A 15,114-nucleotide genomic window follows, 5' to 3' on the forward strand; every position below is an offset into this window, starting at 1 on the left:
TGAGTGGCCAGAGAGGTTGAAGTGTTCTCCTACCGGTTTTGGAATGTCATGATTCCTGATGTCAAATTTGTGTCCATTTATTCTTTTGTGTAGAGACTGTCCTGATGGCGGATCAGATATTAAACTGATACTGCATGCAATCTTAGCTCAAAGGCCTAGAAACAGTAAAAATGTGAGAGGAAAAATAATGAAAACAGCGAAAATTTGTAGAAGGAGTCTGATAACATTATTTATAACATGTACTTTGGTAATAATTTCACTGATTAAAATCTTTAACCTACAAGAATATTGCATATGTAAGGGGACTGTTGCCCCCTTACTAACATCCAGTGGGGGTGTTTCAGTTGCTAGCTCCCAGTACTAAAAAGGTGGAAGGGTCGATGGGGAATCAGGACCCTGAGATTGACAGCCCCCAGGAACAATGGGGAGAGGCCAATGCTCCAGGTTAGCCTGAATGACAGGGCAGGCAGGCTAATCAGGGAGTCAGGAGGCCAGGGAGTTCCCATCCTCTGTGTGAGCTGGATTTGCCTGGGTCAGACAGAGTGGGGCTGAGCTAAGGAGAAAGCAGGGGCCCAAGCTGAGCTGGGGAGCAGAGCTGGGCCAGATCCAGAGAGAGCAGACCCTGTCCTGGGAGCAGAGCTGCAGCCCCAAAGCCAGAGGCACAGCCCAGAGAGAGCAGACTTGTCCTGGGAGCAGAGCTGCAGCAACCAGAGCCAGAGGGGCCAGAAAAGCAGCCCACGAAGCAGGTCAGTGCTTGGAGCAGAGTCACAGAAGCAGCCTGCAGAGCAGACCAGTCCTGGGAGCAGAGCTGTAGCAATCAGAGGCAGACGGGCCAAAGAAGCAGCCTAGGGAGCTGGAGGCAGAGCAGCAGCAGTGCAGAGACAGAGTGGTGGAGCTGGGGCTGGAGCAGTCCGGAGTTGGGTGCGGTGAGCAGCTGGGGAGAGCGAGGGGGACCCTGGGCAGTGGGCCCAGCACAGGGAGACGCCTCAGCCAAGAGGCTCTGCAGGCCAGGCTTGAATCGTAACCCCGACAGGGCGGGGGCCACACTGGGAAGAAGGGTCCTACCACTTAGAGCCTGAGAGCGTTTGGCCACCACCAGAGCAAGTGTCCAACCCACAGCATCCCTGCAGCACAGCCAGGGCCTGAGAAGAAGGCCGGGGACTTACAAGGAACAGACTGTGAACTGCCCGGACATTCCAGAGACGCTGTTTGTGATGTTCCCTGCTACAGAGCAGGTTGATGTGTTTCCGTTAACCTTTCCCATTTTTCCTTATTCTTTTTAAAATTAATTGTTGATTAAATAACTTTCATTTGCTTTAAATTGTATGTAACGGTCAGTGGGTCAGAGAAGTGCCCAGTGCAGAGAAAGTACCCTGGAGTGGGGTCACCCTAGCCCCTGTACTAGGTTACCACAGCAGGGTTGGGGGTCGAGCCCCCCAGGAATCCTGGGCCCAGCCTTGTTGGGGTTACGAGGACTCTGCCAGACAGAAGAGTGGAAGGGCAGTCCTCAAGGGCAGGGAGGCCACTGGGTAAAGGAAGTGGGAGTAAGGACTCAGATCCTTTCGCTAGCCCACTTCACCGGGATAGTGCAGAAGCCAGGAAAGTTCCCCACAATAGTGGGACTATTCCCCCGCTTAAACATAGGCAGTTCACCTGGGGAAAGAATCATAGAAACTTTATTTTAAAGGGTGTTATATAAACTTTGAAGTTACTGGAAACCAAGTTAATGAGCCACAGTGAAGAAGTGTAGCAAAGGATTTAAAATGAGAGCAAGAAACTACAGGATTACCAAAACATCCAACCTCTAAATCCATGAATAATGTTTCTCTTAAGATTACTAAAAAATAGTGCATTCTCTCAGTTTGTATAGGTTTAATAAAAACTTGCAAATCTTTAATCTTTTTGTCTGGTTTAAAGTTTGTTTACAAAACCTTTGAATGTAGAATGAAACTCAGTACATGCAAACAGAAAGGGAGAGCTTTACATTGTACTGTTTGGAACTGTATAAGGGGAAGAATTAAAAAAAAAAGACGTCTGCATTCTAGACTTTGTGGCTTATAAAATTCTGATATAGAGAACTAACATCACACACTTTTGTATGTTTTGTTTTTGTTTTACTTGTAATATTTGAAAGTACTTCTTGTATAAATTAGCAAATTAGCAGTTTATCTGTGTGGAAAAAAATCCTCAGAGTTACTAGGTTATAAGTGAATTGTTCTGCAGCTGCAAAATCAAGTGCCTTAGCTGAGTTAATGCTTTTCATTTCTTTTGCATGTGTCAGCATTAATGGAGGCGAGCTTCTGTAAAGCCTTGCTTCTGAAGATGGTGCTGAGCAGACTAGATGCAGTTCTGTTGAATGCTTTTTGCATTTTTTTTTTTGAATAACACACAAAAGGAGACTTCAAATCAGGCTGAACTTCAAGCAAAAGTTAATGCTATTCTCTTTTGGGTTCAACCACCCACTTTGCTTAAGGTCACTAGTTGAGGCTAATGCTGCACAGAGGGGCTGCAGCAAACTTGGCATCTCCTTGATTAGGCTCCCTGCTGATCTAATACACATACCAGCTCACTTGCCAAGTCAAATAACACATTTAGTGAATTGGAAATAAGACTTAAGTGAGCCAGCACAATGCGGCTTCCCCTCTCATCTTTTTACCGAATCCTTCTCTTTGTATGCTAGATTGTGAAAACTGCTCTTGTTAGAGGACTTAATCTTCATTTTTTCCTGTAGATTATTTGGAAACAGGTCAATTGAATGTTGGAGCTGCTAACTCCTCCTACCAAAGAAAGAAACTGCTTGTGGTATACTGATTGCATCATTTAAATGAAAGGTTCCTATTATTAAAAAGAAAATACTGTCATATAAGGATCTCTCAAAATGAAAAAAATCTTGATATTAAATGCAGCCCTTTTTTAATAATGTGTTTATTTCTTTGTCTCCTAGTCTCTCTTCTCAAGATTGCCTTATTAACTGCTGGTGAGTAGTAATTGACAGGGTTGATCACGTCAGTAAATCTTCATCTTTTGTAGCTGTACTACTTTAGTTAATTCTTAAATATGGTAGGATACAATAAAGTGACATTCCTATAAGATATTTCTATAGTGACTTTCATAAGAGCAATCTAAAGCACTTCACATAACGTTTGACTTTAAACTATTCTATCTTTTGGTGACAAAATTGGGACAGAATTTAAGCCTCCGTAGCTTGTGTTTTGGTTTGCTTTTATGTTATTTTTAGCAAGGGGGAGGGGGTCATTGTACACAGTATAATCTGAGATTTAGCATAGATTTAGCATAGATTTTCATGCCATAATAATCTGTAACTGTCTCATATCTTTGTGTTAGGTGTTCAGGGTTATGATGTGTATTGACTCTTTTACAATCTAGTTATCTCTTCTGGTCATATAGATTTATGTGCATCTCTTCTCTGACTAATCCTGAAATATAAGAGCTTGAATTTTGAGGTGCTTGAATATATTTTACATAACAATAAAATACTGTAACACAGTACAAAGCTGAAAATAGAGAAAAATGGCAGTTATAATAGCAACTCCAAAGAAGACGGAAGATTTTAAATAGTGCATGAAAAAGTAAAATGTATCTATATGAAATACAAGTTTATGCAACTGCTGGAAAAATTAGTTCATATTTTTTTTTCCCATGGTACTGACCAGAGCATGTGAATTCTAATGAGCTGAGTTACTGTATATTAACATGCAGTTATAGTTTCCCAGGCACTAGCACAACATCATGGTGTGTAGGCAGGGCCAGTTGTGGGGCAGATGCTGTTTCCCCCCCCCCCCCATTCTGATTGGTTGGTGTTTTCTTTTCCTCTGCTGATTAGCCAGAAGCAGGTTGTGTACTGTGGTTTTGTACTCAGTCTTTGAGGGAAACATGGGGGAAGACATGCTGAAAACTTTTCCGCCTCGGCCAGCAAACTGGTAAGGCCAGTCCTGAGTGTAGGGCTGGCGGTGAAAGTCACGAAGCCACTGACTTCCCCAAATATCTATTTGATACTAATGGCAAGATTGTGACTTGCCCGATGTGGTTGTGGATGAAAAATGTGTTTATTTCTCCCCACATTCTGACCTATCCACATCCTTCAAAGACCTTTATAGCTGAGCCTCAGACTTTGCGATGGGTGCAGTTCTTTCGCAGTTTACCATCCCTCACCAGTTACTTCATCCCTGCATCTTTTTCTCACAGAAACTCACTCCCAGAGAGAAATTATGATGTTTGAGCAAGGAACTCCTGGCCATCAGAGCTGCCTTTGAGGAATGGCAGCATCTCCTCAAAGGATCTCATGCTTCTGTCCAAGTCTGAACTAGAATCTGGAGCATCTATAGCCAACACAACGGCTCAGCCAGCTTCAGATTCATTGGGCCTTTTCCTCTCCTGATTTGACTTTATGGTTACATACCATCTGAGCACTAAGAATGGTGAGCCTTGTGTCCCAAGGATGAGTGAAGTAGAGCAGGAAGCTCCCACCACCATCATTAAATACTCCCACTTTGTCTGCAAGACATTCACTTGTCACCTGCAAGACACTCGCTTGCCACCTATTCCTTGCTTCCATTTGTTGCCCAGTCTGCCATACTCTAAGGTACACTGGTGCTTCCCTGGATTCAAGGTTTCACCTAAAACAGTGGTTCTCAAACTGGGGATCGGGACCCCTCAGGGAGTCGTGAGATTATTCCATGGGGGGTTGTGAGCTGTCAGCCTCCACCCCAAACGCTGCTTTGCCTCCAGTATTTATAATGGTGTTTAAATATATTTAAAAGTGTTTTTAATTTATTAGGGGGTCACACTCAGAAGCTTGCTACGTGAAAGGGGTCACCAGTACAAAAGTTTGAGAACCACTGACTTACAACAAGACTTCCTTTATCCTGGGGAATGTTTCTACATTCCCAAGGGCAGCTCCGAGCTTTAGGTGCTAAGGTTGTACCATGACTCACCCATGGCAGGCTATTTCGGCCATTTAAAACCTAGAACCTGATCACTAGGTACTTCTGGTGGCCAACCTTATGAACTAATGTCAAATACTATATTAGGTCATACAACATCTGTGCCCATATGAAGAAATCCTGAGCTAAGCCTGTGGGCCGCCTTCAGCCCTTTCCCATACCTCTGCTTCATTGGTCCACCCTCTTAATGGACTTTGAGTTGCTGTGCTTCCAAGGGCACTCAGTTATCCTCGCCGTAGTGCATCTCCTGACCCAAATGGCCCATTTTATTCCCTGCTGTACTGTTCTGTCTGCCCAAGAAACTGCTTAATCATTCCTGGAGCATATCTGTTGATACCATATCATGCTGACATGCATCATTTCGGATCAAGACCTCAAATTCGTTTCTTCGTTCTGGCAGGAATTTCTCTGCCTTCCTAACCCCAAGCCCCTCATCTCGACAGTCTACCATCCACAGACAGATGGTCAGACTGAAAGAGTTGGTCAGATCCTGGAGCTGTACCTCTGCTGTTTTCTGAATTTCCATTAGGATGATTGGTTTTCACTGCTGTATTTGGCTGAGTTCACATACAACAACTCTACCCATACTTCAACTCAACACACCCTATTCTTTGCAAATTTTGTTGTTCACTCACATTTCTATCCAGAGTTGCACAAAGACTCTGCCATCCCAGCAGTCCTTGACCTGGTCCACCAACTCCAGCAAACATACCAGGAACTCATGGTGCACTTACTTGCTGCAAAAGAAGCAAAAAAGTATTATGCCAGCTGAAAGTGACAAGCTGCCCCTAGTCTTCCAGTAGAGGATAAGGTTTGGCTCTCAACTTGAAACCTGAGAAACAGCCACCCTTCAGCCAAGCTTGACCACCAATACCTGAGTCCTTTTCAAATAATGGAACAAATAAACCCAGTAGCCTTCAAGCTTCAGCTTCTAGAATCCCTCAAGATTCATCCTTTCATCTTTTCCTCCTCAAATCATTTGTCGACAACTGCTTCCTAAACTAGGTAGACCCACCTCCCAGTAATTGTCCACAGCGTGGCCTTATTGATGGGTTGATATATTAATTATTCTCTTAGAGAACAATGGTCCAGAATAGCTCAGATTCCTGAGGACTACAGTATCAGGAATATTATCAGTATCATCGGAATGAGAGACCCTAGAAGCATACAAGACACAATTGAAATTTATCACAAGTCTCTTTATTAACAAATCCACTAAGCAGTTAAACAATCCCATAAACGTTGAAGTAGCATAGCAGATCAAAAGAGAGTGCAAAATGTTTTAGCCCTATGACTAGCCTCACTCACATGTCCTGCTAGGGGACCCTAGAGTGTTTAGTCATTATCTCCGTCACCAGTGGTTGTCATCCTAGCATCTCCTGATGTGTTCTTTCCCAGAACACAGGCCAGGCAACTCCTTTTATCCTGAGTTATGTTTATGCCTACTAAAGCTCATACATATGCATAAGGATTCCAACCCCTTTTTCCTTAGCCATACTTCCACATCCCACTAATTTAGAGTGCCCCATTTCTCACAGGCTACTTTCATTAGTCTCTCTTTTACTCCCTAACATTTACATCCAGTAGTTACCATTTGTAGGTAACTGTGTTACCATATTAATTAAGATTATATATTTCACCTGTATCTTCTAAATATACTTCATATTTTTAATTCTTGGCTACAAGAAGTCCATCAGGCCTTCAACTCCTGATGGGTCCAGGGGACGCTCCAGTATCTGGTAGACTGGAAGGGGAACAGAAGAGAGGTCCTGAGATCCCAAAGAAAATTTTCACACTTCCAAACTTCTGTGGGAATTTCACCAAAGATACCATGACGAGTCAGGGCCAACGGCCCGTAGGAGAGGGAGGCAGGCACTGTCAAGAACTCAGCTGCCTCTGTGCCAACCCAGTGACCTTGGCTGGACCCAATAAATACTTACTAAGTGACTGTGCTCCCTGATTGGTCAGAAGAGCCAACAGATCACCACTGAAGCCCTGTAGCAACAGTAACACAGTGGCTGCTCAATGTGATCCATGCCTGCAACTAAATAATACCTACTTCCTTTCTAGCCTTTGCTCCAACCCTTGCCTGCTCTGCTTCAGCCCTAGTTCCTGCTTCCCTCAGGACTCCTGGCTCTGCCAGTGGCTTTTCTCCTGACCATGCCTCTGGCTCTGTCCTTTGGTTCTTTTCTGGATCATGACTTCTGGCTCCTGGTTCCGACCCTTGGCTTCCCTCCTAACCATGGCTCCAGTTGTGCCCTCTGATTCTTCTTTGACCACTAGGCCAGACTCCTGCTTTGACCACTAAGTCGTACTGCCTACACATGTGTGTGTGACAGCCTAATGGTGCAACTTTAATTTGGCCTCTTTTTGAACCTGCATTATGATACAGTCTTTAATTACGTGATCAAATCCTATTGACATCCACATGACCCCTGCCTCAGTAAGGGCACAGGATGAACTGTGCTCAGGGAATTTTAAAAAAAAGTGCTTTCTCTCAGTTTGTATAGGTTTAATAGAAACTTGCAAATCTTTAATCTTTTTGTCTGGTTTAAAGTTTGTTTACAAAACCTGTGACTGTAGAATGGGATCCAAATGACCCCTGCCTCAGTAAGGGCACAGGATGAACAGTAACTCAGGGAATTTAAAAAATTGTATCATATCTAGTCAAGGAGTCAGGGGCTTGCAGGAAAAGAGAGGATGGTTTTACTGTTAAAGCACTTCACTGCCATTCTCCAGGGTGTCATTCTATCTCCACTATCTACAAAGGAATTCCTATATGATAGTAGGCAAGACACTTTAACCAACATTTTGGTGGCAATTTGTTTCTCACAAATAACACTTAAATTGCAACTGAAGTCAACAGGGAACTGTGATTTAAATGTATAAATAAGGTGCTATGAACTACAAAATACTCTGAAAAAATCAGTCCCTAGGCATCTCATATTGGGCATTCAAACCAGTGGACGCTTTTGGCAACTTTAGATTTAGTATCTCTGTTCCTCAGTTCTCCAGGAGGATAATACCCCTTTGTGTCACACGGATGTTGCAAAGATAAATTCACCAATTGTTTGTGAAACATTCAGATATTACGGTGATGAATGACAAAAACCCTGAGAAAATTAATTTTGGATTCAGTGCAGGGCTTGGATGATGTGCAATAAATAAATCATAGGGCCACATATTGAATGATGAGCATAAAAAGAAATACTAGTTACCGATCTATTCTGTGCTGTGCACTGAATGAGTGTGAGGTTCTTTGGTATCTTTTTTTTTTTAAACCATGAGCATAATGTATATAAACAGGCAGCCCCTTAATTCTGGCATAAACTAATTTCTGAGTGCTTGACTTTGCAATCTTAGCCCTTTAACAAATTTTATGGGTATAATACACTAATATATAGAGATATATCTTCAAAACACTTCCCTGCTTCATACGTGTTCTCTAGCTCTCTTTGGCTTCTGTGAGTGTATATATAATAGAAATTAAATTACTTGACGATTAGGAGCTGTTGGATCTCCATATTCTTCTCGTAAGTGCCACATGTGTCTTCTAAAACCATAGTTTTAAAAATTCACCAGCTCAGGTGGCCACATAAATGTGCCCTCTAGCATTTTTTGCTGACAGTGTTAGATGTTAATATATTTCTGTACTCCTCTCTATTGCTACATTATTCTATTACTATTACTTAATTGCACTGTTATGAAGCCTGATGTTAACATCTAACCCTTAATAAAGACAATAGCAAAGTTTGAGGTATTGCACTTTACAACGTAAAACATAGACAATTCTTCAGCAACTTCTCTTGATTTTTCTCTACTGGTTAGAACTGTATTGTTGCTTAATGCCTTAGCCACAGCTTGATGTCTGCTAACCTTAAGGTAAGGTTTTAATGCAGTGAGGCACTTTTACCTCACTACAGCCTTGTCAGTAGAGGAAAATAAAAGTGGCATGTTAATGTTTCTCTGGTTAGAGAATGTACTTACTCTCCACCAATGTTTTTCCTCATGTTGTTTCCTTGCAACTCTACAGAGCAACTCGTAGACATTAAGTCCATTAATAATAAAACTCCCATCTGTTATTGATATCTTAAAGTACCTGCAGTACCTTTAAATTCAGTAAGCCCCTCATCAAAGTGTAATGGGTGGCTGCTGAGAGCAGCTGACATCCAGACAGCAGATGACATGAGACAGGTGTGAAATAAAGAGACTGGTATTGGGGGATCATGACTTCCTAATACTGCCCAGGTTTGTTCCACCTGCCAAAGTTCCCCTTTGTAGTTTCTATCATACAAAATGTTCTTTCCCACTTCAAACTGTTTAGTGGTTCTGAGCATTGTTAAGCACATCTTCCCTATTTCAGTAGGGGTTGTAATGAAATCTGCTGTGTGTCTATAATATCTTGTGTGTGTTTACACAGGATACCATTAGCATAAAGCACTTTGGAATCCCTAAGGATGAAAGGCACTATATATATTGGACTGCAAATGTAGGATATCATTTATTATTTATTTAGATCACAGTATAATTTCTCCAAATCATATTGGATCTTGTTAAAAATGAATGCTAACCTTAAAGGATACCATCAAAGTGTTTTTGTAATTCTTTTTAAACTAGGCTTTTACTTGTTTTTGTTTGTAATTAGAATTATGCAAAATTTGATCACTTTATTTTGAAAATTTTATGTAAATTTTGAAATTTAATGTCACACAATTTTGGCTGCTATACATTTCAGTTTGTGCCATTTACACTACGTGGTTATTTTTTCCTGGAAACATGAGAAAAATTCTAATTTCCATGTGCTTTTGATGCCAATACGTCAAAATTGCCTTTTTTTTTTCCTTAGGGAAATAATGGGCATTCCTTAGTGGAATTTTTACACCAAAATTGACATTTTTGAATATCATAATACAATTTTTTTTAAATCCAAAATTTAGTACAAAAATTTCACATTCCTGATTAAATGCTTGAAACCGTATTTTTCTTCCTCCATTCCACTATGCACACACATAGTCTTGTTCTGATAGGGTTGCTGCTGGCCCGCTAAATAATCAGTTCTTTTTGTGGAAAAACAAACCTGTTACATACTGTATTTTTTAAAATATTTAAAAATATATTTATACGAACTAAATCTTACCCCTTCACCAAAACCACGTTACAGAGGGGGAAAGAAGGGTGTATTTTATTTGGCTTCACTTCTCTGCAACTGTGAGAAGTCAAGGTAAAATTTTCAAAAGCACCTATGTGACTTAGGGGCCTATGGCCAAATGAAAGATAATGAAACTTAGGAGCCTAAGTGCTTTAGGCACTTTTGAAAATTTTACCCCAGAAAATAACTTTTTAAAATCAAAGCTGAGATTGTCACACAATCAGGTGACTCCAAGAGCTAAGGCTTTAAGGAAAACACCCAGTAGCATGAGATTTTGTGATAATTTTATCAGCTGGAAACACCCACTACAGGGTTACAGCAGGTAGGATTCTGTGTTCCCTGTGCAGACTCCCCATTTCAGAAGGTCTTTGACAAGGTCCAGCAACAAAGGCTATATAGGAAAATAAGCAGTTATGGTAGAAGAGAGAGGGTCCTCTTGTAGATCAGTAACTGGTTAAAAGATCACAGACAAAAGGTAGAATAAATTGTTAGTTTTCACAGTGGAAAGGGAAATAGTGGGATACCCCAAGAATCTGTACTGGGACCAGTGCCGTTCAACATATTCATAAATGATCTGGGGAAAGGGCTAAACAGTAAGGTGACAAAATTTGCAGATAATACAAAACTAACAAAACAGTTAACTCCAAAGCTGACTCTAAAGAGTTACAAGAGTTACAAAAGTGGGTAACTGGGCAACAAAATGGCAGATGAAATTCAGTGTTGATAAATGCAGAGTAAAGCACATTGGAAAATATTATCCCATACAAAATGATGGAGTTTAAATTTGCTGTTACCACTCAAGGAGTCATCATGGATACTTCTCTGAAAACATTTGTTCAGTGTGAAGTGCAGCCAAAAAAGCTAACAGAATGTTAGGAACCATTAGGAAAGGGATAGATAATGATACAGTAAATATCATAATGTCACTATATAAATCCATTGTACTCCCACACTTTGCAAACTGCATGCAGTTCTGGTTCCCATATCTCAGAAAAAAGATATATTAGAATTGGAAAAAGTACAGAGAAGGGCAACAAAAATGATTATGGATATGTAACAGCTTTCATGTGAGGAGAGATTAAAAAGACTGGGACTGTTCAGCTTGAAAAAGAGATGACTAAGGAGGGGATATGATAGAAGTCTATACAATCATGACTGGTGTGGAGAAAATAAGTAAGTGTAATCTACCCCATCCCATAACACGTGAACCAGGAGTCACCAATAAAATTAATAAGCATAAGGTTTAAAACAAACAAAAGGAAGTACTTCTTCACACCACACACAGTCAATCTGTAGAACTCCTTGCCAGGGGATGCTGTAAAGGCCAAAAGTATAACTGGTTTAAAAAAAAAGAATTTGATAAGATCATGAAGGACAGGTCCATCAACAGCTTTTAGCTAAGATGGTCAAGGGTGCAACCCCCCATACTCTGGGTGTCCCTAAACCTCTGACTGCTGAAAGCTGGAACTGGATGACCGGGGGTAATTCATTTGATAAATTGCCCTGTTCTGTTCACTCCCTCTGAATCATCTGGCAAGCACCACTGTTGGAAGACAGGATACTGAGCTAGATGGACCATGGTCTGACCCAGTATGGCCATTCTCATGTTCTTATTTGTTTAGCTCCTACACTGGTTCAACAGTGGCAATGGCTTCTTATATAGTTACAGAGAAGGCAAGACTTGTCCCTAAGAAAAAGAGAAGAGTCAAAGTTTGGGCACATCAGCTTCTCCAGCGTTCTAAATATGTAAATATTTTTAATACCGTTAAAAACTAAGTGACTGTACTAAAGTATTAAGTTTAAATCTGAGCCTCAGTGTAGCCATTCATTTTAAGCTAAGAATATGAAATTTTATTAGGAACGATAGATATGTTTTCAGAACCTGGATATGTGTGATGTCATTAAAGACATTATACATTATACTGTTCATCTATGGCAGCCAAACTTTTTTCCCCTGTCCAAGAGCCTTTTCTTCCATTAAATTAACAACAAAGTGAATACAGAGATATGAAAGATCTTTTTTTTTAAAGATTACTGCTCTAGAGCATGGGAGGCTCTTTAAAATAAAAATATAAAAGTAACCATATACATTCAAGTAACAATAACTGCAGCAGTGATTACCTGGAAAGCTAATTCCATAGTGCACCTCATCTTCCAAAGTCACCACGCTTTCCACATATCAAAGTAGTAGAATAAAGAATCAAAAGAAATTTTAACATTCTAAATATAAGAAGAAAATGGGAGTAGAAAATGAAGAATTATATTTCATGGTATTTACCTGCTGCTTTAATGATTTGTGTATTACTCCTGAATTTGCTTTTTGACTCTGTCTGAAATTCAAATTTCCATATAAACTGCCTGTAAAAAAACCACAATCAAATATTATATTTGATAAGACCAGAGTTTGCAAGTTTTGCTAGACTTTTTCTTTTAAGCTCTTCTAGATCTGGCTGTTGTACTAGTTTCTTTAGTAGTTCATTTTTTAAATACCTTCAATTAACTAAAATATTTACCAGTTGTAAAAAGAAATACGTGACTGAGATAGTGAATTTATAACCTTACACAAAGGAGCAAAAGAAATTCATTACTGGACATATTTTATGTCCTAGCTCTGCATTCTACTTTGTTCATCTTTATTCTGTCTGAGCCTTCCTCCCCACATAGACACTTTTACAGTGCACATACTATCAACAAATATGAACTCGTTTCAATTTACAACACTGTAAAAGTGTTACCACATTTTCTTATTATCTGAGTTGATAGACTAATTAGAAACAGTCAAGGTTATATCTAGGTGTTCCAATAAAAATGGTTCTAATTGCCCTGAGACTGAGGATAATTCAATTACAAATCTTTTCAATTTCATTCATTCCTTTCTTCCTAAGGAAGGATTATGTTGATGGGTTTCAGGTAATGGAACATGGTGGCTTTGGAGGGGCATTAAAACATCCTTCCAGCTTTAACTAATGTGATTAAGTTTTATGAAGTTTGTTTTTCTTCTTAAAATCTTAGAGGTCAAGTACTCATGTGATTCCCTTGAAGCAGTGGTTGAGAGGCTGGTTAAATTGAGGAGGTGGTAGTAATCTCTTGAAATGTGCTCATTAGAGTTCTAAAAAGATTTGAAAAAGGCCTTTTCCCACATCACGCAACCTAAGTTAATAAATGAAAAAGGCATACTACTTTTCAAGTCCTTAATTATTAATTCTTGGTATAGAACTGCTTCTTGGATAACACCCTTTTATTGGATCACACTTCTGTGATCATTACTGGATAGATAGACAGGGTTGACAAATATTTTGAAGTTGAGTTCAAACCTTTGCCCTGTCAGTAATCTAAACCAAACCAGATATTTACTGAGCCAGCAAAAAAGATATTGCCATCCTTCCATGGAGTGGGAGGGGAATTCGTATAGCTCATCATTCCTTCTCCAGTTTGTGGATAGAAACAGAGGTTTGCAAAATATTTTAGTCGCTTGTGTTCATAGTTGTGCATGTCCATACTGTTTATAGAATCAAAATGATAACTCTTATTAGAAATGTAGTAACTCAGCCCATTAAGGTAGCACTCAAATATTGTGCTTATGGGTAATTTGGTGTTCTGATACATCTGAAAAAGTGGCTGGTGGATATTTGGTATCCAAATAAATCATATTGTGTCATGCACCTAGCTGCTTTGGAACATTGTAAAGATTGATGATGTGCTTCAGAGGATGAGTGAAATACAGGGTCTTAATTCTCTTTTAAGACCTGGATTTATCATTGCCAGTACTAGCTCTGGCTGAATAGTGGGAGTGGGGGAAATGCACTGAAAAGATGTTTTGCAAATCCCAAATCACAATTCAGTGCAACTCTTTTTTGGCAAAGGGATCACTCAGTTCAACAAAAACAGATTCTCTCATCACTGTACTGCAGGCTGGGCAGTGTGCTGCTGTATTCAGGGGCATCACAGCCGTGTGTGTCTGTGTGTACACACACGGAAGAAGGGAATTCCCACCCAAAAAATAGGAAATAAGGGAGGGATGGGGCATGGCAAGACAACTTTACTAGAATGGTCAAACTTTTTACTTTCTGCTCCACAAACATTCAGGTGATGGGGTTGTGTTGGCTTGAATGTTTGAGGAAGTGAATTTATTCATGAATGTGTTCTGAAAATGCTTGCCTAGCTAATTTGTATAAGTTTGTCATTGGGTGTTTTGAAGTGGAGAGTGGGAGAGACAAGGAGAATACTTTGAAATCAATGGCTTTCTGCCCCCAAAACTCTTGAACAGCAGCAGCAGTGAAGAGGAAAGGGACAGGCTGGGTTTGGAGGTGAATGCTCAAGCATCAGGGGTGTATCATGGTGAGTGGAAATGGAGTCAGAGAGCTATATTCCCTGGAGGGAATGTTATTGAGGGGTCACCAGCAGAACAGGGAATGCAGGGAGGTAGGCTGGAAGCAACACAGACACAGGGGTGGGAACAGTGCATGAGGCTTAATAAAGTTCCAGCACCTTACACTGCATTCAGCATCATTTGTTGCTAATGAAAGAAGGAGGTTCTTTCCTGGAGAAACTTCAGATATCTTTCAGCTCCAGGAGGAATGGCAAAGTTTCTTCAAATATTAAAGTGGGAATCAACTCCCAACACTACTGCCTTATGGAACAAGCTTTAGCCATGGCATAGCTATGCATATCCCTCTGCAGCCACATTGTTGTCCTCTGACATCACATGAAAAGGCTGCTGATAGCCCTGCCACTGTTAGGATGAAATGGAAAGCCCAGAAAGCCACAGCACCAGTCAGAAAGAAAGGAGAGTTCTGAGGCTACTTTAAATTATTTTTAGGACTGGCCCAGATTCTAGTCATGCCCTTATATAGGGGGCATAAAACAGACATAAAGCCACCTTTGCTCCTCTTCTGAGTTGTGCCAAGCACAGTTTGGGTACAATTCAGGATTGGGGCCAATTAATTGTTTGTGAACTATTTGCAAACAGAAAAAAGTCACATTTGATTAAAATTTTGTGCA

Source organism: Natator depressus, chromosome 5 (genome assembly GCF_965152275.1).
Source record: "Natator depressus isolate rNatDep1 chromosome 5, rNatDep2.hap1, whole genome shotgun sequence".
In the NCBI taxonomy this organism is placed as follows: Eukaryota; Metazoa; Chordata; order Testudines; family Cheloniidae; genus Natator; species Natator depressus.